General features: G+C 39.2%; 1 long non-coding RNA gene across 3 annotated transcripts in view; it reads left to right on the plus strand.

Moving 5' to 3' along the window:
- The window catches only part of LOC113182435 (uncharacterized), a 161734-nt gene that overhangs the window by 3471 nt on the left and 132647 nt on the right, over nucleotides 1–25616 (plus strand). For 2 of the 3 annotated variants that reach the window (XR_003300726.2, XR_003300727.2), the window contains exon 1: nucleotides 13173–13261. The exons of the other annotated variant lie outside the window; for it this stretch is intronic. This is a non-coding gene — a long non-coding RNA (uncharacterized LOC113182435). Of the gene's footprint in view, nucleotides 1–13172; nucleotides 13262–25616 lie in introns of those variants that run through there. 3 annotated transcript variants of the gene reach the window in all.

Here is a 25616-nt window from a genome sequence, read left to right on the forward strand (position 1 = left end):
GTCGAATGCTTTTTCTGCATCTATTGAGATGATCATATGGTTCTTATTTTTAAGTCTATTGATGTGGTGAATAACATTTATTGATTTCCGTATATTAAACCAGCCTTGCATCCCAGGGATGAATCCTACTTGATCATGATGTATAATTTTTTCGATATGTATTTGAATCCGATTCACCAGAATTTTATTGAGGATTTTTGCGTCAAGGTTCATTAGAGATATTGGTCTGTAGTTTTCCTTCTTTGATGTGTCTTTGTCTGGTTTCGGAATCAGGGTGATGTTGGCGTCGTAGAATGAATTTGGAAGTTCTCCCTCTTTTTCTATTTCCTGAAATAGCTTGAAAAGTATTGGTGTTAGTTCCTCTTTAAAGGTTTTGTAAAACTCTGCTGTATACCCATCCGGTCCTGGGCTTTTCTTAGTTGGTAGTCTTTTGATGGTTTCTTCTATTTCCTCTATTGTTATTGGTCTGTTTAGGTTGTCTATATCCTCCTGGCTCAATCTGGGCAGATCATAGGACTCAAGGAATTTATCTATGCCTTCACTATCTTCTATTTTATTGGAGTATAAGGATTCAAAGTAATTTCTGATTATCTTCTGTATTTCTGAAGTGTCTGTTGTGATATTGCCTTTTTCATCCCATATGCTAGTAATTTGGGTTCTCTCTCTTCTTCTCTTCGTTAGCATGGCTAAGGGTCTGTCAATTTTATTTATTTTTTCAAAGAACCAACTTTTAGTTTTGTCAATTTTTTCAATTGTTTCTTTTGTTTCAATTTCATTAATTTCAGCTCTGATTTTAATTATTTCTTGCCTTCTACTTCTTTTGCTGTTGTTTTGCTCTTCTTTTTCTAGGATTTTGAGATGAAGTATGAGATCATTTATTTGTTGGTTTTTTCTTTTTTTGAGGAATGAACTCCAAGCAATGAATTTTCCTCTTAGAACTGCTTTCAATGTGTCCCATAGATTCCGATATGTTGTGTCTGTGTTTTCATTTAACTCTAGGAATTTTTTAATTTCCTCCTTGATGTCTTCTAAAACCCATTGATCACTCAGCAACCTATTGTTCATTCTCCAGGTGATGCTTGCTTTTTCCTTTCTTCTTTTATCATTGATTTTCAGTTTCATTCCATTATGATCAGATAAGATGCATGGTATTATCTCTACCCCTTTGTATTGTCTAAGAGTTGCCCTGTGACATAGTATATGGTCTATTTTTGAGAAGGTTCCATGTGCTGCTGAGAAAAAAGTGTAGCTACTTGATGTTGGGTGGTATAGTCTATATATGTCAATTAAGTCTAGGTTGTTAATTGTGTTATTGAGTTCTATAGTTTCCTTATTTAACTTTTGTTTGGAAGATCTGTCCAGTGGTGAGAGAGGTGTGTTGAAGTCTCCCATGATTATTGTATGTTGGTCTATTAGACTCTTGAACTTGAGAAGAGTTTGCTTGATGAATACAGCTGCACCATTATTTGGGGCATATATATTTATGATTGTTATGTCTTGTTGGTGTATGGTTCCCTTGAGCAGTATGAAGTGTCCTTCTATATCCCTTTTGATTAGCTTTGGCTTGAAATCTATTTTATTAGATATGAGTATGGACACTCCTGCTTGTTTCCGCGGTCCATATGAGTGATATGATTTTTCCCAACCTTTCACCTTCAGTCTATGTATATCTTTTCCTATCAAATGCGTCTCCTGTAGACAGCATATTGTTGGGTCTTGTTTTTTGATCCATTCTACTAGCCTGTGTCTCTTAATTGGTGAGTTTAAGCCATTAACATTTAGGGTTATTATTGAGATATGGTTTGTTCTTCTATCCATATTTGTTTATTGATGTTACTAAACCTGATTTGTTATCCTCTATGACTACTTTCCCCCCTTTACTGTCCTACCTCCCATTGTTGGTTTTCAATGTTGTTTTCCATTTCCTCTTCCTGTAATGTTTTGCCAAGGATTTTTTGAAGAGATGGTTTTCTAGCTGCGAATTCTTTTAACTTTTGTTTATTGTGGAAGGTTTTAATTTCATCTTCTAACCTGAAGCTTAATTTCGCCGGATACACGATTCTTGGTTGGAGCCCATTGTCTTTCAGTGTTTGAAATATGTTATTCCAGGATCTTCTAGCTTTCAGAGTCTGTGTTGAGAGATCAGCTGTTATCCTGATTGGTTTACCCCTAAATGTAATCTGCTTTCTTTCTCTTGCAGCTTTTAAAATTCTCTCCTTATTCTGTATGTTGGACATCTTCATTATAATGTGTCTAGGTGTGGATCTCTTATGATTTTGCACATTCGGCGTCCTGTAGGCTTCTAGGATTTGGGATTCTGTCTCAATCTTCAATTCTGGGAAGTTTTCTCGTATTATTTCACTGAATAGACTGTTTATTCCTTTGGAATGGAGCTCTGTGCCTTCCTGTATCCCAATGACTCTTAAATTTGGTCTTTTGATATTGTCCCATAATTCTTGGATGTTCTGCTCATGGTTTCTTAGCAGACTTGCTGAGCTGTCTATGTTCTTTTCCAGTTGAAATACTTTGTCTTCATTGTCTGATGTTCTCTCTTCTAAGTGATCTACTCTGCTGGTAGTATTCTCAATTGAGTTTTTAAGTTGGTTTATTGTTTCCTGCATTTCTAGAATTTCAATTTGTTTGTTTTTTATTACCTCTATCTCCCTGTGAAATTGATCTTTGACTTCCTGGATTTGTTTGTCAATGTGATCTTTCATTGTCTGATTTTGCTGTCTCATGTCTTCCTTGAGACTCCAGATCATCTGAAGCATATATATCCTGAACTCTTTATCTGATATTCCATCTGTTGCAGCTATTACCTCTTCTAAAGTTGAGTTGACCTGCATTGCTTGTGGTCCTTTCTTTCCTTGTCTTTTCATACTGCCCGCGTTTCTTTCTGCTTGGTGCAACTGTTGTGTTTTGAAATTTACCCCCTATTTATTTATGTTGCTCTTGTATACTTGAAAAGTCTCCCTTGCAGGTGCGGGCGGCGGCTGTGCCCCTACTCCAATTGGGGTGACGTGTCTATCACGCTGGCGGCTCTCTGGGCCTGTTCCGGGAGTGGAAGGCGGCTCTGCTCTGTCCCTATTCCAATTGGGGTGTCGTGACTACAATGCTGGCAGATCGCTGGGCCTCTTCCGGGCGTGGGCGGTGGGCTTGGCTGGTGGGATTCCACCTAATGGCAGTCCCTAACCTCCCTGCTTGCTAATTAATGGCTTCTCTGAGGCGCCACGCCTTCTGTAGCTGCGGGGCAGGCCGCGCGAATCAGTTGGCCTGGATCTCCGGGGTCCTGCTGCTGGCTGTTTTGATGTTACAAGCTGTTGGAGAGTGGTGGTGTATTCTTCAGCTTTCCCGGATGGTGGCCACTGACTGCCTGGATGGAGTGTCCGCTGTTTTGATGTTGCACTCTGAAGGAGAGTGGCGGTGTATCCTTCAGCTTTCCCGGATGGTGGCCGCTGACTGCCTCGGTGGAGTGTCCGCTGTGGGGGATGGGACTGTACCGCTTTCTTCCCCTTCTGAGAACCCGAGCTCGGCCCAAGGGTCCGTGTGGGCTTGGCTGGTGGGATTCCACCTAATGGCCTTCCCTAACCTCCCTGCTTGCCAATTAATGGCTTCACTGAGGCGCCACGCCTTCTGTAGCCGCAGGGCAGGCCACGCGAATCAGTTGGCCTGGCTCTCCGGGCCCTGTTGCAGGCTGCTGGGATCCCTGGCACTCTATCACTTTGATTCTTTCTGCTTGCCCCTCCCCCAGCGCTGGCTAGCCAGGTTTCCTTTTGGCTGCTACTGGGAGGAGGGGTTGGAGGTCAGGTGCCTCTGGTTTCCCCCTAGCCTGTATGGAGGCTCAGCTTGATACTCCCTCTCCCGGCAAGCCTAGGAGAGATTTTATGCGAATTCCCGCTGTCTGGGGGGTGAGCTGAATGACACCGACCTGTTTTGATGTCGCACTCTGAAGGAGAGTGGCGGTGTATCCTTCAGCTTTCCCGGATGGTGGCCGCTGACTGGCTCGGCGGAGTGTCCGCTGTGGGGGATGGGACTGTACCGCTTCCTTCCCCTTCTGAGAACCCGTGCTCGGCCCAAGGGTCCGTGTGGGCTTGGCTGGTGGGATTCCACCTAATGGCCTTCCCTAACCTCCCTGCTTGCCAATTAATGGCTTCACTGAGGCGCCACGCCTTCTGTAGCCGCAGGGCAGGCCACGCGAATCAGTTGGCCTGGCTCTCCGGGCCCTGCTGCAGGCTGCTGGGATCCCTGGCACTCTATCACTTTGATTTTTTCTGCTTGCCCCTCCCCCAGCGCTGGCTAGCCAGGTTTCCTTTTGGCTGCTACTGGGAGGAGGGGTTGGAGGTCAGGTGTCTCTGGTTTCCCCCTAGCCTGTATGGAGGCTCAGCTTGATACTCCCTCTCCCGGCAAGCCTAGGAGAGATTTTATGCGAATTCCCGCTGTCTGGGGGGTGAGCTGAATGACACCGACCTGTTTTGATGTCGCACTCTGAAGGAGAGTGGCGGTGTATCCTTCAGCTTTCCCGGATGGTGGCCGCTGACTGGCTCGGCGGAGTGTCCGCTGTGGGGGATGGGACTGTACCCAGTAATTAATTCTTTATGCAGCCTCACTAACAAAGCTGATACTGAAACTCAGAGGTTTATTATTTAACCATGACTCAAAATACTAAGAACGCTGTTCCACATTGTGAAATCATATTGTTTTACATCCCATGGGGACTACCTGGCTGACACAGCTGTGTGGTTCTTAACAACAGGGCTGTGTTCTGGGAAAGGTAGTCTGAGATTGCTTCATCTCTGTGTGAGCATCAGGGAGTGCATTTACACAAACCAAGATGCCTACAATGTCACTAGATGTCGAAGTCGTATGGGGTTCCACTTTGTAAACTGAGCATCAGTGACCAAACATTTTACATTAGATGGTTGTATTTCAGTTTGATTGACTCTCCCATTTTATGGAGAAGGAAATTAAGAATAATAGACATTAAGAGAGATTCAAAGACTTGTTATTTGTTGAGGGGCAACAGTATAAGAACTTATACTTTTGTTTCCAGTTCAGTTCAATAAAAGAGATTTGAATATAAACAAGGAATCTATCAATCCAGTCTATTATTATTATTATTATTATTATTACTTAAAGACACCATGCTTTCCTATATTGTATGAAGTGTGTCTTTCACTAGGCCAACAGAGAGAATACTGTGTTTTCTTTTTATAATATGCCTGTCTAACAGCAGTTTAAAGTATTGTCTCTTCTGGATGTAGGTTAAAGTATTCTGTGGCTAGTCTCTTTTTTGTTTTCCCTGAGTTCAGCATGCTATTCCTTGTTTATGAAACTCCTTTTTCTATTGTAACCTATTTGGTCCTCTGCCTCCCCAGCCAGGAGGCCTGCTTCTAAAGACAGAATCAAGCAGAGGCTCAGGGAAATGTCACCTTTACATAATTTCTTTCAAGTGTACCAAATTTTGCCCTTTAAGAAATAATATAATCTATCGATGATTTTCTTATGCCAACTAAAATTCAGGATAATCATTTAACCCACCCCCTTTTCTAGATCATCCCATTAATCTCCATTGTCACCCTAAAGTGCCCCTAGTATAGAAATTCTGAAGCTACCTTTGATTGGTGTCCTCAAGGCCTGTGACAGTCTGTTTTGGTTCATGTGTGTTTTCTACCAAGGTGCCTGTCATTGTGCGGACACCCAATTAACTCAACAGGAAGTGAGCCCTTGTCCATGTGAAGGGAGAAGGAGGGCCACATAGAGCTGCTGGTTTCCCTTATAGTTGCCGACATTTTATCTTGTTTTGGGCTCGTGTGAACTCTGAGGTGCTGTAGACTTCCCTGCTGTTTACGAACATTTTTTTATTAATTTATTTTTTATTTAATTGATTTTACTTTTTTAAATACACGACAGTGGAATGCATTACAATTCTGATTACACATATAGAGCACAATTTTTCATATCTTTGTATATAAACTATGTTCATGCCAATTCATGTCTTTACACAGGTACTTTGGTGGGCTGTTTTGCATTACAATTCTTATTACACATACATACCACAATTTTTCACATCTCTGTATATAAAGTATGTTGACACCCAATTCGTGTCTTCATACACGTACTTTGGGTGATGATGTCCATCACATTCCACCATCCTTGCTAATCCCTTGCCCCCTCTCTTTCCCTCCCACCCCTCTACCCTGTCTTGAGTTCATCTATTCATCCCATGCTCCCTCTCCCTACCCCACTATGAGTCAGTCTCCTTTTATCAGAGAAAACGTTCTGCATTTGTTTTTTTTGGGGGGGGGGATTGGCTAACTTTTCTTAGCATTATCTTCTCAGCAATAAAAGAAAATAAAATCATGGCATTTGGAGAAGGAACATTTTTGATAATGAAAGCATGGAAACCTCCCTGGGAAGTGTGACATTTGATCCAAATGACCATAGTGGTAGTGGACGTTAGACCTAATAAAATCAACTCCCTTGTGATCCGGGGTTCCATGCAAGAACAGGATGGGGGCCTAGACCATTCCTACAAGCCCATGTTCCCACTTGAGGTCATGCTGATCTAAGGGTGGTGCCGTGCTTACCTGAACTCGCAATCTGAACTCTTCGGAAATGCTCCTCTGTAGTCTCAAGTAAATAATTATATTGTGTTTGGCCAGTACTTTGGGGGACTTAACTGGCTTCTTTTGAGAAGGAACACTTGTGCTGTGGTGGTTGTGTCTGTCAACAACTACATCTCTACTGCTTTCCAGACAAACTCTCCCCGTTTCTCTCCATCCAATGTCAGAGAATGGACTGAATTGTGGAGGTGGCTCTCCAGTGAGTGTGCTTGGAATGTCGTCCATGAGAACAGGTTGGAAATGAGAGCTGAACTGTGAAAAGGGAAGAAGGACCACATTAAACTGGCATGAAATTAATGAAGAGAATGTCTTCAGGAAGTGGGCTAGAGGATGAGCGAGCAAAGGTCTTCTACCTTCCTGGTTCCCCAAGGGAACTTGTGCTACTCCTGGGCTTCACTGTAGAAGTGGGGCTGTGGGAAGGTGATTGATGGAGCATAGATGGGATGCATGGATTTAGTTAGGAGTGAGCAGGGAGTTCTCTTAAAGGGGGAAAAGATAAGGCAAGTGGAATGGAAAAGATAAGCCCCTGCTTGTGGTGGGTTGAGGACAGTTTTGCAATTTCAGAGTGTGGTCAGATGCTTTCCTCAGATAAAGGGGCTTTAGATGAAATCAATGTGTATAGAGCAATTTAAAAAAAAAAAAACAGGTTGAATGTACCTCCTGGTATTTTATTCAAAGATATCCCGATATAAACTTAAAAGATTCCTTAATTAGATTTTGTGAAGCTGACTATCATTTTTCTAAATGAAGCACTATAACATATCCGCAAGGCACCAGGTTGACCTGCTCTACGTGTAAGGGAAAAAAATTTTGTGATTTAACCCAAACTCATTAAGATATGTTTTCTTGCAGAGTACTCTGTTTTACAAGAGAGTGTGCCAAAATTGTATTCTGTGGGTCAATTGGATCAATTATGCTAATAAGTGTGTCATAAAGTTTGGGAAGTAGAATAGAGGTTGTTCTATTTTGAGTGCTATGGAGCACATTAACATCATAAAAGCACTGATAAATTAGTATAACAAAGGAAGGAAATATGCTTGAATGCCATTTTCCAAAGTTTTTTTTAGAAATGTATCATACCTATTAGCTAACACCTTATGAGAAGTCTCTTTCATGGCGCATTGGAGGAGTGGTTGATTTAGTTGACTCTCACATATGAGAATGATACACAGACCAGGCATACAGATGGGAAGGGAGCATGTGAAGAGAGCCCTATCAGGCCCCATGCAGGGTGTGGTATTTACGACAATGCTCAACAGGGTAACAAGCACAAGTGTCCAATAAGTCACTGAGCAATACTGACCTGAATTGTCCACACCCTGCATGGTAGAAATGAGTTCATTTAATTGTACAAGAAATATATAGAGCTTTGGGGCTCTGTAATTGGAAATTATGTTTCAACTTTATATTACAAGTTCTCCAAAATTTGTACTTTGTAGTGCTTTTCCAATTATTTTTATATACATTATTTGATTAGACCATCACTACATAGTCTCTCTCCAGGGCACAGATGATGAACCTGAAGCTCAGAAGGCCAAGTGGTCAGTACAAAGACGCAGGATCACAATTGGAAGAAGCAAGATTGGTCTGAAGAATTTTACCTCTCTATGAAGTAGCTTTTCTCAGAATAAAATAATGTTTCTCCCTAAAGGTAAAAGTCATAACTTGCCATCAATCCCATTTACTTATTTTTAGGTGAAAAATGGGGAGAGAAAGTCCATTGTTGACAGATAACAGTCATTACATTGTTATGTTATAAAATAAACCAGGTAGTTGCTTTAAAAAATGGCCAAACTCCAAAATAATTATCTAAGAGCACTTATGAAGGAGTGTACAAGTTGAAAAATAGAACAACTTTCTTAGATGTGGTTGGTTTAGCACAGAAAGGATAAAGAAGTATACCTTAAACTACCACTGTCCATTTCTGTGACCCTGACAGACATCACTAATCAATCATGGCATAATTTCCCATTGGATCTAGAAGGGCTTCATAGCTGTTTGGTGTTCTTCACAGGCCCTACTAAGTCCTCAGGATCACCCTGTTTGCCACCTTGCTTTAGGCACAGACCAGCATGGAGGTTTGCTTTGGCCCCCTCAATCTAATGCCTTATTTGTAACCATGGTTTTCATAGTAGGTAATATTTAAAACTATTTTTTGCTCCCTCCTTTGTGTTGAAAGTTATAGACAAGATAGCTGCAGCATTACAATGCATGCAAAATTATGTAAACATCCAAGGAACATGAAGTTTGTGCAGAGCTGACAGGCCCAGCACTTTGCTTGTTCTCTGTCTGTGAAGATGTTGTCATTTCTGCTGGTAAGAAGACAAAGTGGCCCTCCAGCAGTCATGGGTGCATTTCCCTCTTCAAAAGTATGATTGTTGTGCACTTAGTTCCTGCAATTTTAAAAATTAATTTCACTCCAGGGACCCAGAGAAGTCAATCATTTCCTTGAAGAGGGAAATGTCTCCACTGCCTTGCTCACTGGTGGCCACTGAGCAGGCAGCTATTTGCTTTGTAAAGTGGAAGGCAGTGCTTTCAACTGCAGCCTCACTTCTGCATCGTAATTGTGCCCTTGGCACTTAATGTAGCAAAGCAGCACATGACTTAGAGTTGTTTCAGAGCTAGAGAGATCAATCACTTAATGGAGCTTTCTCAAAATAAATTTGCTTCTGTTCTCTTGTTTTACCCTTTTTACCTCCAATATCCAGCTTCCCTTACGTTTTGGTTTCCCTGGGGACAGGGACTTTCACATGTATTAATCTATATGTTTTAAAATGACCTGCAAACTATTCCATCACCTAAGTCTTCTGCATTCCCTCAAGTGAGAACTACTGATGTGGTGGAAATGATACTTCAATTTTACAAAAGAAGACACAGTTGGTTTTGAGTGCTGGCTGTCACTTTTCCTAAGTAAACTTGCCTATTCCTCAGGACCTACTGGTTGCAAATAACAAAAACCAAAGTTAAACTGTATTCAGCAAAAGAAGTGGGAATTATTGGTTCCCATGGGCAGGCTTTAGGTGCGATTGATCAGGAGACCAAGCACTATTAGAAGGAACTTATGTTTCTGCATCTCTTTTTATTTTCCTTCTCTGTATTGGCATCCTTCTCAGAATTTACATGGTGACAACTGTAATCATGTTAGCATCCCCTCTCTCACAGTTCAATAAACCTCCAAAGAGGAAGGAATTTTCTTTCCCCCAAGAGTCTCAGCCGGGCACATTGTCCTGGCTTGTCTCCTGTTACCATTTCTGAACCCATCCCTGCAGCCAGTGGGATGGATTCACTAATTTTTTTTTTCCCTCCTGGGCAGGGTGGTTATCCCTCAGTTCTTACCTCTGTAGTTGTTATGGTTGTCTGTGGCTGAAGTCTCCTCTTCATTGTCCCAGGTGTTCTATATTCTGTGTATGGCCCCATTCCTGGGTTATTGGATCATCCTTAGAGTTGAGAATGTGGATGATCACTCAGGAGCCTCATGCTGTAATATTGGGAATGGGATGGACTCACCACAGGAAAATTACACCAGAAGAAGGGGAGCAAATATCCATTTTGTAGAAAAATGACACCACTACTTTGGGCCATGGTTTTCTCTGCTAAACGGAAAATATAAATCTACTGCTCTAATGAATTATCTGTCTGTTCTAATTTTCCATGAAAAGAAAAGGTGCTTTGTAGGCTTTCCGAGTACCTGTTACATGATACTTAAATATATTTATATATAATTAGATGTATATGTACATTGATTTTCGTGCATTTAATCACACATTTTCATGTGTGTCCATGTGGACAAATTGCTCAGTGTTAACATAAGGACATAAGACAGAGAAGTTACTAGAGTCTCACTGGCAAATAATGATAGGGCCAGTTTTGCAACAATATTTCTAAGTGGGGAACTTTTCATGTGCCACTAGATCATTTCAGATATTTATATCCTAGCCTTGAATGTCAACAGTTTAAGAAGATTTCATATCTTATGAGTCTCTTTAAGATAATAAAAAAATAGCTCCAAATGTGCATGTCAAGTGCTGTAATTTGTTGTAGCACTACCAGAAAGGTGCAGGTGTGCCATTACTTTGAGGTGAAAGAACCTTAGAACAAAGAGTCTGTGCCGTTATTTGGTGAGGCATTGCTTGCTCCAAAGAGCTCCTGCCTCTGCCTGCTCTTCTCCCATCTCCCCACGGGCTTGTCCTCCCCGGGGGCTTGTCTGGACAGTAACTCCATTCTAGCCTGTTGTCTAATCAAACAATACATAGATATGACCATTCTGTAACCTGCCTTTCCTCCCTCACTACTGCTCTTCTCATGATGAGTCAATCAAGGCAAAAACCAGCTGTGGTGAAGCTTGTGATAATTTTTAGATCCTGCTCTGCTAAGTCCTCTTGATTCCATGTATGTTTGCTTTGTCTTCATTATTTTCTCTTCTGGGGTAAAATGACTCCCCTTCTCCACTTCTAAAGTTTCTCAGAGACATTCTTAAATAAGAGTGTGAACCACAAACCGTGGGCCAGCTCAAGACTCTCCATCTCATTCATGTGACAGTCAAGTATTGAATCCCATCCTGTGTAGATCTGGGTGGTGCATGAAGGTCAAGTCTGTGATAAGGCCAACGTGTTAGCATGCTTGAAAAATTGCCCAAAGCTTGGTAATCAATATGTGTGTGTAAGGGGAAATCAAAGAGGAAATAGGAGCCCTTTCAAGCCAAATTCAGGCAGTGTGACCTGTCCTGTAGGGAACCTAGTGCCATCTCCTGAGGCACGTCCTGGTCCCTGTTTTTCATCACAGGGTCCATTTCTTCTTCTTTGCCCATTGAGTCTAAAAGAGCACGTCTACCCACCACATTTGATCATCTCTCCACTGACATGATTCCACAGGAGAACATCAGCATCTGCCATGGAACCCAAGGTTAACCTTGCAAGAAGTTAAAACAAAACAAAACTGACAGTTAAGAAATGTTTCTGCAACAGAGATCGTGAGTGATTAAACATGGAATAAAATTATGCTCTGTCTGTCTCCACCTTCCTCACTCCTTCTCCCTCTCCCTTTCTCTCTTTTAATATACACTGCTAGAAGGTAGCTAACTTACAAGGTCCAAAGCACTTATTTCTTGAAATCTTTTGAGGAAAAAACCCTGGAAATTCAGAACTAAATAGGAAATTGACTTAAAATATCCTGACTATTTTTAAGCTGTCAATCTCTGATTTGGAGTGTTTTTCCCCCCTCTAAAATACTGGCATTCAGACTGTGAGGTTAGTGACTTACACGGGGAGATATGTGACTGTGTAGATGAGGTGTCCATGGTTGGGGTGCTGGCAAATAGCTGTGTTTTTCAAATGTCATTTTGTCAGCTTCATTAACTTTAAAAATTGATTTAAGAATTTTAGAAACTTGCCTTTAGAGTGTATATGTTTCCGTTTATGTGCTTTTATTTGTAGAATCATGGTACAGTAATGTTTATAGTCAAGGACAGCTTCTTTAGATGGAGAAAAATCAATGTAAAAGGTCATGCATTTTTTTTTTCCGTAGAACTTTTTAGTAAAATAGCAGCATGTATTACAAATGTGCCAATTATTGATCTCTAATGACCACTACTGACTTGAATCAGCATTTGACCTTTCCATCCCGCCTGCTCCAGCACCAAACACACACATTTTTTTCAATGTTGGTGATTAGTGGCTCACTGCTCAGTGTGATTCTCAATCACTGTCACTGGAGCATGGACTGGGAGCAGTCCTACTGCCAGAGAGTGCCACAGGCTTCCGACTTGGCAACACTCATTCACGAGCATCTCAGGCCATTCTCACCACCACCCTGAGAGGGAATGACATGCCTCATTGTCTGCCTCTTGCTCACAGGGAGTCTGCAGCCACCTCTGATCCCCTGGAGACTGGAGAATTGTGGACAGGGCCTCCGTCACTTTGCCCTCCTTCTCCCTGATGGGGGAAAGTGGAGTGCAGATTCTTCTCTGCTTCTTCTTTAATATTCAGTGTTGTGTGTTCGCAAAGCCATGGGCAAGATTTAAGGGAAAACTCTGCATTCAGAAAAGCCCAGGTATCAATTAAGAATCTTTGCATTGCAAGTGCTCAGAATGAAAGTCAGAGGGATCTAAAAGCCAACAGAATTTATTGACTCCTCTAACGAAAAAGTCCAGAGGCAGGACTGACTTAAGGATTCCAATAATGAAATAATAAACCATCACTCATATTCTTTTCTTCTGGATTGGTTCTTTTATCACATTATCCATTTATTTAGTCATGTATTCAGTTGATATTTTAAAAAGAGCAATCCATAATTTAAAGATTCAGTAGCACATGGTAGAAAGGGCACCGGATGGCAGTCAGGAAACCTGGATTCTCCTCTCAGTTCACCTCTGTGCATGTGAATTTTCTGTGGCAGAGGTGTCAGAAAAGTGGGTTACCTCCTGGAATTACGTCTTTGACATTTAAATCTAGAATATGGGGGTAAGAGGATGGATTCACCTTGGTTCCAACCCAAAATTCCCATAATTTTTGTTTTTTCTGTTTTGGGTCACATTTTACATGCCTGCTCAAGAACCACCCATGGGTTTGAGCAATGGAGGATCTGAGATTTACATCCTGAACAGCAGACCCCGTGGTGGAAAGCAGAGTGGTGGAAGAAGAGTGAGTAGATTTTGCATGGTCATTTTTCTAAGATATATGCGGTATAAAGCATTACACCTGACAATGTGGGGAAAATCAAATTTCTAATCTAAATCTTTTTAGCACCATGATTTAATTACTTCAGTTAACAGATCACGGAACCTGGATTCATTGCTCTTCTTCCCTCTCATAAAGACTCCCAAGTCACATGGTGCCTACAGGGAATTGGGCAATTCCAGATGGCTTAGATCCTTGATAGTACTTGTCCTTCTGTAAACTTCCCTTCTGACAGCTCACACAGAACGTGTCACATCTTGAAAGAAGAGTTTTCATCAACTACTTGGCTTCTGCCAAATGGAATCAGTATATTCGGGGGCCTCCTGCTAGAATGTCAGGGATCTTCCTTTCATCAGCAGCACCAGCCTGGCTCCCACATTCAAGCTGAATTCTCCTATTTTTCAGAGACAGGTGGATTGTGAATTATGTGTCTCTGGTGGAAGAAGCCCCAGGACCACTTGAACAGGGGAAGGCTGCATGACCCCAGGAGTAGAAGTGAGAACGGAATGCAGGCTTCCTGATCAGCAGTGTTGTGCTCTTTCCACCCTAGAGTTCTTAATCTTTAAACTTAATTTTTTTTTTTAAATATGGACTGATTTGATGAAGGACGTGTATTTGTTAGGTAAAGAATGGTGGCCACCATCTTGACTTCCGTCACAGACCTCTGCCTTATCTACTCCACCAACACACCCTGCATATTTTAACTCTTCATTATTACAAATGCCTTTGCTTTTAAAAATGTGCACTATCTAGGCCACCATAGTCTTTTTCCTTTGATGTTATTTAATATCTGAAGTGGATTCTTGCTCATTGTGGATGGAGGAGACTGTCAAATTCTAGATGCCAAAATGAAGCTGTCAAAAAAGGTCATTTTAGGGATCAAGGATAAAAGGTAGGAAGAATGAGTGGTAGGATGGAAATTGTCCAAGGATTTTAAGAGGATTTACCAAGTAGCCCAAAACTTAGAGATGGGTTTTTGAAATAACAGGATGTCAATTGTAGACATGAAGTGGATAATGCAAGAATAATTATTCTGTCATTAGCTGAGACTAATGGAGTTTGGTTTTAGGAGTTTCATAAACTCTCAAAACGGTAAAAAGTTGGTGAAAGCATACATGAAAATACTTATTTCATTTATTCATTATTTATTGAGCAACATGATCTATGTGATACATATGCGATAGTAAAGCCATAGCCAAATTCTCAATGTGTCTTCATTAAGACTACTTGCAACCTGGAGCCTGAGATGATCAACCTAATAAGCACATCAATTTTGTTGTAGGTTAAAGAAGAGCTAGAGAAAGTAGGAAGAACAGTAATAGGATATCAAAAATGTTGCAAGGGTATTATTTTAAACAGAATGGTCAAGGGTGACCTCATTGAGAACAGGGCTTTTTGAGAAGAGATTGAGAGAGGTGAGAATTGAACCAGGTGGAAATGGTAAAGGAGTTGAGATGTGGCTGGCCAAGAAGAGAACCATTGGAAAATCCAAAAGGTAGGAGGAAGTCTGCATAGGTGAGGATGAGGGAAGGCAACGAGGCTGGAAAGCCGTGGATGAGGTGAGCGTAGTAAGTCAGGTCATCATGGTAATCAGGGGCACCTTTACTCATAAAGAAATAGGCTATTGGAGACTTGGGCAGAAAAATGGCGTCCAGTTAAAAAAATGTTACTGTAGCTTCTCTATGTTGAGAATCAACTACAAAAGAACAGGAGTGAAAAGAGTAAATCCATTTAAAAAGTTATATTGCCTACTTAAGAATACCAGCTTTGGGGCTGGGGTTGTGGCTCAGTGGAAGAGCACTTGCCTAGCATGTGGGAGGCACGGGGTTCGATTCTCAGCACCACATATAAACAAGTAAAATAAAAGTCCATTGAGAACAAAAAAAAATTATAAAAAAGAATGACAACTCCAATCAGAGAGAGACACACACAGACATGCTTGAGTAGTGGAGATTTAAAAACACTAAGAAAAGTAGTCACAGAAACATAAATATAGCATTAGGGCTTCTTTCTGAACCTGAGGCTCCAAGATACTGGACAGACACGTACCAGTTAAGATTTTAGGGGATTCAATAACTCTGCCAACCTCACATCCTGGCCAGCATCAGGATGTCTACTGAAATTCTATCACCAGAGTTTAGATATCATTCTGTAAAAGAAGTCAGTTCCTATTTAAAAGTGAGTCACCCCTGGGATTTAAGCTTGACAAATAATTATCACCAGCATTTGCACTTGAATGAGGAAACAAAATGAAGGGATGGTGTACATGAAGAGATTTCTCTACATACGCCCAAGAGAAATGCTTCCTTTTTTGTGGAAGCCAAGGGAAAACTGATCATTAGCATAAACCCTGTGTGATTGATGACCCAGCAGCCTTTGATGGAACTGAAGGTCTTTATGGAGGAGGCACTACGTTCCGGCCAACAGTGATGTGAGGAGATGAAAAGCAGGGCCTGTGAGAGGGGGTCTTCCCTTTCTGCAGGGAGCCCCCTCTCCAGGATCGCCATGTTGGCCATAAGTGCCACTAAACTCAGACCATGCTTACAGCGAGGGGAGATGGTGTGCCCTGTGTATGCAGAGAGCTTGGTGAGTGTGCAAAGAGGCTGATAAAGGGACAGCACAGTGAATAAGGATGGAGTCTTATAGGATTCTGGGGAGGAACTAGCATGTTAGACTGAGGAACAGGGGAAGGTTTGCCAGAAAAAGAAACCCATATGCTGAGAGCGAAAGGAGGAGTAGACATTTACTAAATTAAAGGGAGAGACAGGAGGAGGAGGAGTGTCATAGTCCAAGCAAGGACAGTACCTTATATGCAAAGGTCCTGAAGTGAAATAAGGGAGAGTCTGGCTCATCCAAAAGACCAAGAGAAGGTCCCTGTTCTGTGATGGACAATGGGTTTAGGGTGGGCAATCATAGAGAAGATGGCTGTAAATAAGGTGAGAAATAAGTTTTGAGACCATTTAAAATAGATATCAGATTCTCTCACTACAGGAGACATATTTAATCTACAGGAAGAATGGGTCACTGTATGAATAACACATGTTGAGATCTCATTTATCCTCTTTATATATGATTCTAAATATTTTCTAACCACTTAAACATGAGTGGCTTATAGCAACTATTTTCATGAATAGCAGGTTTATTGGACTAAGCTGGTCCTTTTTGATATGGTATATGCTGACTTGACTTGGGTTTATATTCACCTAGAGTCCTAAGTGGGGTTGCATGAGTAAGAGAACCTCTCATCTTCCAGGCCTCAGTGCAGCAAGAAGGATCATAAAATTCAAGTGAAACAGCCAGACCAGCTAAGGGCTCACCCCAGAACTGGCAGAGCATCTCCGCTGGAGTGTTCTGTTGCTCAAAGCAAGTCAACAGGCTGGTCAGGTTCAAATGGATCCACCTCTTGCTTGGAGGAACTGTTGGCAACCAAATTTGTGGGTAACCTAGCATACCTTTCCCTCAGAACTTAGAAGATAAGGAAACTTTTCCATTTCAGTTAGACCAAGGTCAGGATGCACTTCAGACCTGGATGGGCTCCAGCTATGCCTGGGAACCACAGGTTTAGAGCCACATCACCAATACCAGCCAAGGCCTGGGGGAATCTCTGGACATCAGCCATTGGGGCCCCTTAGGCTGCCTGGTCATGCATCCCATAATCCCTACAAAGAAAAATGTGTGATTAACAAAGAATGAGAGAGTGACTAAATAAATCTCTCTGTTTTGGACTTGGGGGAAAAAAAAGAATTTAGAAGATAAAGAGTAGCAATTCACAGCATGGGGTAAAGGCCAGGGCTCATCAAGTGCAGAAACCATGACTGGATCATGTGTCATGGTAAGTGTGTATGTGTGTGGGTGAGTGTTTTGAGAGTGGTGCAAAATGCATAGATGGGAAGAGGCTCAAGATTTCCACAAGCATCCATGATGCAAAAGGCAGGATGCTCCCTGGGAGAGACAAGGGTCATGGTGCAGCCTGGGAATTGCCACACAGTGAAGCAAGGGCTGAGTTACCGGGAAGGGAATTTACTTAAGTAAATGATTTCTGGATAGGGAGATGAGAATGTAACTGCTATGTAGAAATTTTCCAGGAAAGAAAGTTCATTTTATTTTTCTTTAAATTTTAGATTAAAAAGAGATGCTTTATTGATTATAAAATTGCTTACAAGAATCTATTTCCCATCCACATCACACACAAAAAATGAGACTTTGCTGTAATTCTTCAAAATTCATTATTTTTAAGTACCTACACCCATAGTAGGTGCTTAAAGAATGCCTGCAGATTAAAATCAGGCCCTGAATTGAAAATGAGAGGGGAGGATGTTACTTTTCCATTTAAAGACACATTTACTTTTTCCACAAAGGTTAATCTTAGAGCTTCTAAAAACAGGAACAATGGATTTTTTTTCTTCTTGAAGCAGTTATGGTACCTAAGTGGATTAATTACCTTTTTATTCTTATTAACTGGTGGCAGATATTCGGGGCCTATAACACAGAGCCAGGGAAGTGATGTTAGTCATGGTTTTATTGAAGATCACAGGTAAGAAAATTGGGTTAAGGAGAGGGCACAGGGATTGATCACCACGACCCATGGTGGATTATTGATAAATAACCTGGGGGGGGGGAATGCATGTTACGGAGAATTGAGTGGTAATTGAGCAATTTATAAAGATATAGGAAGTAAAATTAAACATTGCTGCAAAAGTGATTAACAAAATGATAAAGGCCACCTAATGAATGGGAAAAATATTCACAAATATACTTGTGATAAAGACATAATATTCAAAATATATTCTGAACTCAATAGCAAAAAAGCAATGCAGTTTTTAAATGGGCCAAAGAGTTTAATAGACATTTCTGCAAAGGAGATGTATAAATGGCCATGGTTATTTGGAAAGGTACTTGGCATCACTAATCATGAAAGAAATGAAAACCCAAAACAAATGAGGTTCTACCTCACAACTGTTAGAATGATAGTTATCAAAAATGAACAAAAATAAAAATGCTGGTGAGTACATGGAATAAAACAGAATCTTGAACAGGTTTTGCTGAATGCAAATCAGTGAATCCACTGTGGAAAAAACAGTGTAGATTTATCTCAAAAAGTTAGAACAATTTTCTGCCATTTATAAACTATTAATCTCATTTCTGTTGTTTATAATCCAGGGAGTTGAAATCAGAGTCTTGAAAACAAAGCAATACTCCTGTGTTCATTGCAGCATTCACCACAATAACTAAGACGTGGAAGAAGTTTAAATTTCTATTGGAAGATGAGTTGGTAAAGAATACATAGTTCAGATGCACAATGGATTTTATTCCATCTTTAAGAAGGAAATCTTGCCATTTTTAACAGCATGGATAGAACTGGAGGATGTTATGATAAGTGAAATGGCAGATGCAGGACAACCATTATGTTATTTGTGTGAAAAAAAAATCTAATGTCTTCAAACATAGAAGCAAAGTCCAATGTTGTTGCCAGGAGTGTAGGTATTGGGGACATAGGTTTGAATCGAAGAGTAAGAAGTTCCAGTTATGCAATATTAACAAGTCCTTGAGCTTTACTTTAAAGCATAGTGCTTATAGCTAACAAAACTAGATTATGTAGCTTAAAATTTGCTAAGAGGACAGATCTTATGTTAAGTGTCTTATCATACCAAAAAAAAATGTGTACAGAAGAAAGCTTTTGAAGTTGATAGGAAGGTTTACGGCACAGATTGTTATGGCTTCATAGGTGTATACTGACCTGTAGTGCACCTTAAATATGTACAGCCTTTTGTATTTCAACCATACTTCAGTGAAGAGGTTTTGCAAAAGAAAAAATGGAAAAAATGTCATGAAAGACAATAATCTTACTGGAAATGTGACATGGCTCCAACTGCTGCTCTGCTCAGCCATTAAGGAATGTTACTAATTCATTTGGCATTTAAACCACTGTCCAGTCCATCTACGTGGAATCTGTACTCTCTCAGAAGGAGCCTTAGAAGTCTCCCTGAGAGGGCTCCTACTTCATACAAAAAAACTTGATGTTCTATCTTGGTAATTCTTGGTTCCTTAAGAACCCAGCCAGTGCCTGGTTTATATGCATTTTTTCTGAAAAAGGTATTAGTTTTTTCATCCAATCCCACAAATATTCACCATTACCTTGCCAGTGAAATAGTGTACCTGAAAAAATTTTGCACCCTCCTTAGATGCTTGCAATAGTTCTGTGTAGGAATCACATTCTAATTCCTCTGCTTGGATGAATTCAGTGACAGGGAGTTGACTTGTATTGTAGGGTTCTTGTTAAGAGAGAATGTAGCTTCATAAATTTTTTATCAGAGTTTTATGGTTATATATAGTATCTGCTCTCACCCCAATAAGCTCCTAAATGCATGGTAATCACTTTCTGTTCATGATCTCTCTTATTTCCTCCTACTTTCCCTTCCCATCTTCCCCTTCACAGCTTCTCTTCCTCTAGTCTAGTAGACATCCTTTTGCTTGTCTATTGATTTGTATTTGATTGGTCCCTTATGTAATCTTATTCATCCTTCACCATTTTCTTTAGATAATATCATTACTTTTTTTTCTTTTTTAATTTTAATTTGTTATATATGACAGCAGAATGCATTACAATTTATATACACAAATAGATCACAATTTTTCATATATTTGGTTGTATATAAAGTATATTCACACCATTCCTGTCTTCATACATGTATTTAGGGAAATAATATCCATCTTATTCCACCATCCTTTTTACCCCCCTGACCGCTCCCTTCCCCTCCTACCCCTTTGCCCTATCTGGAGTTCATCTACTCCCCCCATGCTCTCCTCCCAACCCCACTATGAATTAGCCTCCTTATATCAAAGTAAACATCCAGCATTTGATTTTTTGGGACTAGCTAACTTCACTTAGCATTATATTCTCCAACTCTATACATTTACCTGCAAATGCCATGATTTTATTCTCTCTTATTGCTGAGTAATATTTCATTATGTATATATACCACATTTTCTTTAACCATTCATTTACTGAAGGGCATCTAGGTTGGTTCCACAATTTAGCTATTGTGAATTGTGCTGCTATAAATATGGATGTGGCTGTGTCCTTGTAGTATGTAGAGGGATAGCTGGTTCAAATGGTGGTTCCATTCCCAATTTTCCAAGAAATCTCCATACATTTTTCTATATTGGCTGCACCAGTTTGCAGTCCCACCAGCAGTGTATGAGTGTATCTTTTTCCCCACATCCTCACCAACATTTATTGTTGTTTGTGTTCTTTATAGCTGCCATTCTGACTGGAGTGAGATTAAATCTTAGAGTAGTTTTGATCTGCATTTCTCTAATTGCTAGAGATGTTGAACATTTTGTCATGTATTTGTTGATTGATGGTATATCATCTTATGAGAGGTATCTGTTTAGTTTATTTGATCAATTTATTGATTGGGCTATTTGTTTTTTTTTTTTTTTTTGGTGTTTAGCTTTTTGAGTTCTTTATATACCCTAAAGATTAGCGCTCTAGTGCGAGTGGTAAAAATGTGCTCCCAACATGTAGGCTCTCTGTTCACCTCACAGATTGTTTCTTTTGCCAAGAAGAAATTTTTAGTTTTAATCCATCCCATTTATTGATTCTTGATTTTATTTCTTGTGCTATAGGAATCTTATTAAGAAAGTTGGGGCTTAATCTGACATGATGGAGATTTGAGCCTACTTTTACTTCTAATGGGTGCAGTGTCTCTGGTTTAATTTCTAGGTCCTTAATCTTCTTTGAGTTGGTTTTTGTGCATGGTGAGAGATAGGAGTTTAATTTTATTTTGATGCATATGGATATCCAATATTTCCAGCACAATTTGTTGAAGAGGCTGTCTTTTCTCCAATGCATGTTTTTGGCACCTTTGCTAATATAAGATAATTGTAGTTTTGTGGTTTAGTCTCTGTGTCCTCTATTCTGTATCATTGGTCTACCAGTCTATTTTGATGCCAATGTCATGCTGTTTTTGTACTATTGCTCTGTAGTATAGTTTAAGGTCTGGTATAGTGATGCCACCTACTTCACTCTTCCTGCTAAGGATTGCTTTAGCTATTCTGGGTCTCTTATTTTTCCAGATAAATTTCATGATTCCTTTTTCTATTTCTATGAGGAATGCCATTTGGGATTTTGATTGGAATTGCATTAAATCTGTATATTGCTTTTGGTATTATGGTCATTTTGACAATATTAATCCTGCCTATTCAAGAACAAGGTAGATCTCTTCATCTTCTAATGTCTTTTTAAATTTCTTTCTTTAGTATTCTGTAGTTTACATTGTAAAAATCTTTCACCTTTTTCATAAGGTTGATTCCCAATTTATTTTATTTTTTTTATGCTATTGTAAATGGGGTAGTTTTCTTCATTTTCACTTTCAGAGGATTTGTTACTGATATACAAAAATGCCTTTGATTTATGGGTGTTGATTTTGTATTCTGCTACTTTGCTGAATTTATTTAATAGCTCTAGAAGTTTTCTGGTGAATTTTTTGGGTCTCCTAGGTATAGAATTATTTTGTCAGCAAATAGTGCTAATTTGAATTCTTTTCTTATCTATATCCCTTAAATTTCTTTCATCTGTCTAATTGTTTCAAGAATTATGTTAAGTAGAAGTGGTCAAAGAAGGCATTGCTATCTTGTTCCAGTTTTTAGAGGGAATGGTTTCAATTTTTCTCCATTTAGAATGATGTTGGCCTGGGGCTTAGCATAGATAGCTTTTATGATGTTATGTTCCCATTATCCCTAGTTTTTCTAATTTTTTTTTTTTTACTTAGGACTGTAATTTTTATTCTGAATTTGCTGACTCATGTGTATGTAATGATTCTCAAATCATTATATGTTCTATCTTTTTTTTTATTGTTGGTTGTTCAAAACATTACATAGTTCTTGATATATCATATTTCACATTTTGATTTAAGCGGGTTATGAACTCCCATTTTACCCCGTATACAGCTTGCAGAATCACATCAGTTACACTTCCATTGATTTACATATTGATATACTCATGTCTGTTGTATTCTGCTGCCTTTCCTATCCTCTACTATCCCCCCTCCCCTCCCCTCCCCTCCCCTCTCTCTATCCCCACTACTGAAATTCATTCCTCCCCCTTGTATTGTTTTTCCCTTTCCCCTCACTTCCTCTTGTATGTAATTTTGTATAACCCTGAGGGTCTCCTTCCATTTCCATGCAATTTCCCTTCTCTCTCCCTTTTCCTCCCACCTCTCATCCTTGTTTAATGTTGGTCTTCTTCTCGTGCTCTTCTTCCCTAGTCTGTTCTTAGTTACTCTCCTTATATCAAAGAATAGCAAGACTGTGGAACCAACCTAGATGCCCTTCAATAGACGAATGGATAAAAAAAATGTGGCATTTATACACAATGGAGTATTACTCTGCATTAAAAATATCAAAATCATAGAATTTGGTGGGAAATGGATGGCATTAGAGCAGATTATGCTAAGCGAAGCTAGCCAAGCCCTAAAAAACAAATGCCAAATGTCTTCTTTTCTAATGTTTTGAACATGAAGCCATACTGTATTTTGTCATGCTTTTTCTGTACCAATTGAGATGATCATATGATTCTTATCTTTAAGTCTATTGATATGATGGATTATGCTTATTGAACCATATGTTAAACCAATCTTGCATCCCTGGGATGAACCCCACTTGATCGTAGTGTGCTATCTTTTTGATGTTTTTGTATTCAATTTGCCAGAATCTTATTGAGAATTTTCGCATCTATGTTCATTAGTGATATTGGTCTGAAGTTTTCTTTCTTTGATGTGTCTTTGCCTGGTTTTGGAATCAGGGTGATATTAGTCTCATAGAATGAGTTTGGAAGTGTTCCCTCTTTTTCTATTTCATGAAATAATTTGAGAAGTATTGGTGTTAGTTCTTCTTTAAAGGTCTTGTAGAACTCAGCTGTGTATCCATCTGGTCCTGGGCTTTTCTTGGTTGGTAGGCTTCTGATGGCGTCTTCTATTTCCTGGCTTGAAATTGATCTGTTTAAATTGTGTATGTAATCCCAATTCAATTTAGGCAACTCATATGCCTCTAGAAATTTGTCAATGGCTTCAATATTCTGAATTTTATTAGAGTACAAGTTTTCAAAATAATTTCTAATTATCTTCTGTATTTCTGTAGTGTCTGTTGTAATATTTCCTTTTTCATCATGTATTTTAGTGATTTTTCTTTCTCCTTCTCTTTGTTAGCATAGCTAAGGGTTTGTCAATTTTATTTATTTTTTCAAAGAGCCAACTTTTTGTTTTGTCAATTTTTTCAATTATTTCTTTTGTTTTAATTTCTTTGATTTCATCTCTGCTTTTAATTATTGCCTGTCTTCTACTTCTTTTGTGTTTATTTGTTCTTTTTTTTTTCTAGGACTTTGAGATGTTGTGTTAAGTCATTTATTTGTTGACTTTTTCTCCTTTTAAGGAATGAACTCCATGCAATGAAAGTTCCTCTTGGTACTGCCTTCATAGTGTCCCAGATATTTTGATATATTGTATCAGTGCTCTCACTTATTTCTATTTTTAATCTCCTCCTTTATGTCTTTTGCAAGCATTGTCCATTCAGTAGTATATTACTTAGTCTCCAGGTGTTGGGATACTTTTTCTTTTTTTATTTTATCATTGATTTCTAATTTCATTTCATTGTGATCTGATAGAATGCAGGATAGAATCTCTACTGCTGTCTTTCATCCATTTGGTAAGTTTGGGAATCACTGTTTTCAAGAGAGGTGTACATAATTTATGCAGGCAATACTGATACTTATTTCATTGGTTTTGTGAGTTATATACTGCAGTCGATTCATGAATCATATGTGTATATATATGCTTGAAAATTAATTACTATTTTAGTGTTTTCAAGTGGGGGGGTTGGTGAAGAAGGAATATATATTATGGATTTAAACTAGGTTTTAAGTTTTAGGCTGGCAAAGGAAGTGTTACCCAGTGGGTTTAATGTTCAGTCTACTTTCTTGAAACTTAAGAATTGTACCAGGATTGTATTTACCTTGTTCACCTGGAGGTCTTGTCCCCAAGACTGTAGCTTCAGAGGTTGGTCTTGAAGAAAAGATAAAAATTGCTCTTGAAAATGTTATATAATTTTTACACTTTCTTTGTTTTTTTTGGTGTTTGAATTCCTGCTTCTGTTTTTCTGTTTTAAAGTTAGTAATTTTGTATAGGCAAAGAAATGAATTTGATGAGGAAATTCCAACATCTGATGGAGGATTGGTCTTAAAGACCTTTTCAAGGTCCTTTCCTGTGCACTGCTCCAGTGAAATGTGATACTTTTTTAAAAGCAACCAAAAGCGCTGGGAAAATCTATGTATGCAAAGTTTGCATTTTGTCCCTCCTTGACTTTCTCATTGACAATTTGATATGGTAATTAATAACTGTTTAAAAATTTTATTACCTGTTCAAAGTAAGACTTGTTGGAAAACCTAGTCCACCAAGTAATTTCAAAACATCATATTTTATATAAATTTAGTAGCCACAACTGTCAAACACCCCATCCTAAAGGGAATAACTGTCCTCCTGAACAAGATGAACTGAACAACCCGATTGATTCTGAATATCCTTTAATGACAACGTGTCATTAGTTCATATAACTATGATCTATTTTAGATGGAACTGTGTGTATTTGGGAAGGTGTGTGTATGGCTATGTTCTTGGAATGATGTTTTCTTTGCATATCCAAAAAAGTACTGTACAAAGAAATAGAAATGCTCTTTGATACAAGTCTATTGATCAGTCTATCATATGTATGCTTAATGGGCTGGCCTTGGTCAAGGACTGCAATGACTCTAATGGTCTGCCTAACTGGTCTCCTGCCTTGGAGTATCTGGGACCTCTACTGGTTTTACTGACAAATAATGTTACCTTGAAGTTATGCTTCCTTTGTTATTTGCTGATTTTCCTACTAAATGTAGCATTTCAATTAGATTCAACTCTAACATTTTGAGATTACTGTAAAAAGAATGAAATTATGCAGAAATGGCCAATATCTTTTATCAATCTGTTCCTTTGGAAACTGTCGTGCACTATAAATTGTGTACAGTTTAATATATATATGAAATACACACACACATACATATATATATTTACATGAGTAAAAAGCACCCTCTCCCAGCAATTGTATGTCATTGATATTTGAAGAGATTTCCCAAATAACCCGCTGCTGCTGCTGTTTTGGTTTATATGGTTTTTTTGTTTAGTTTTTCTGTGGTAAATTGATATTAAAAAAAAGGAAAGGAGAAAAAAAAACGACTACTGTTTACAGACTAAAAAATTATTGCCTTTTATACTACTGAGATCCTGAG

Source organism: Urocitellus parryii, chromosome 1, assembly GCF_045843805.1.
Source record: "Urocitellus parryii isolate mUroPar1 chromosome 1, mUroPar1.hap1, whole genome shotgun sequence".
Lineage (NCBI taxonomy): Eukaryota > Metazoa > Chordata > Mammalia > Rodentia > Sciuridae > Urocitellus > Urocitellus parryii.